The sequence below is a fragment of the Geospiza fortis genome, unplaced genomic scaffold, assembly GCF_000277835.1.
Source record: "Geospiza fortis unplaced genomic scaffold, GeoFor_1.0 scaffold383, whole genome shotgun sequence".
Classification (NCBI taxonomy): Eukaryota; Metazoa; Chordata; class Aves; order Passeriformes; family Thraupidae; genus Geospiza; species Geospiza fortis.
In genome coordinates this window covers 507,243-507,542 of record NW_005054484.1, presented here as the reverse complement: position 1 = coordinate 507,542, position 300 = coordinate 507,243, and the positions used below count along the sequence as shown (strand labels likewise).

Genomic DNA, 300 nt, shown 5'->3' with positions numbered 1-300 from the left:
GGCTTGTCTTTTTTTTTTCTTGCATTCATCTAAGACATCTCCTTTCTTGTTATGTGGGAATAAGTAAAGGACGCCATGTTGTGCCTTCTTTTTTTTTTTTTTTTTTTGGTTGAATTTTTCCTTCGGGCATGCAGTGTGTTCAAAAGAAAAAGGCAGAAGTTGAGTGACCGGGTGCGTTGCTCGCTGGTGATTTCCCTGACCATCAGTAGGGAAAAGCATTTGGGTGACGTGAAACTTGCACTAAATAGACTGGAGTCTGCCAGAGAGAGGCTGGTTGGGGGGGGGGAAGAGAGGGAGGAA

At 44.3% G+C, this 300-nt stretch overlaps 1 protein-coding gene across 2 annotated transcripts in view; it reads left to right on the top strand.

The window, feature by feature from the left end:
* Nucleotides 1-300, top strand: part of KCTD15 (potassium channel tetramerization domain containing 15) — a 51,977-nt gene that overhangs the window by 2,970 nt on the left and 48,707 nt on the right. The window lies entirely within an intron of this gene.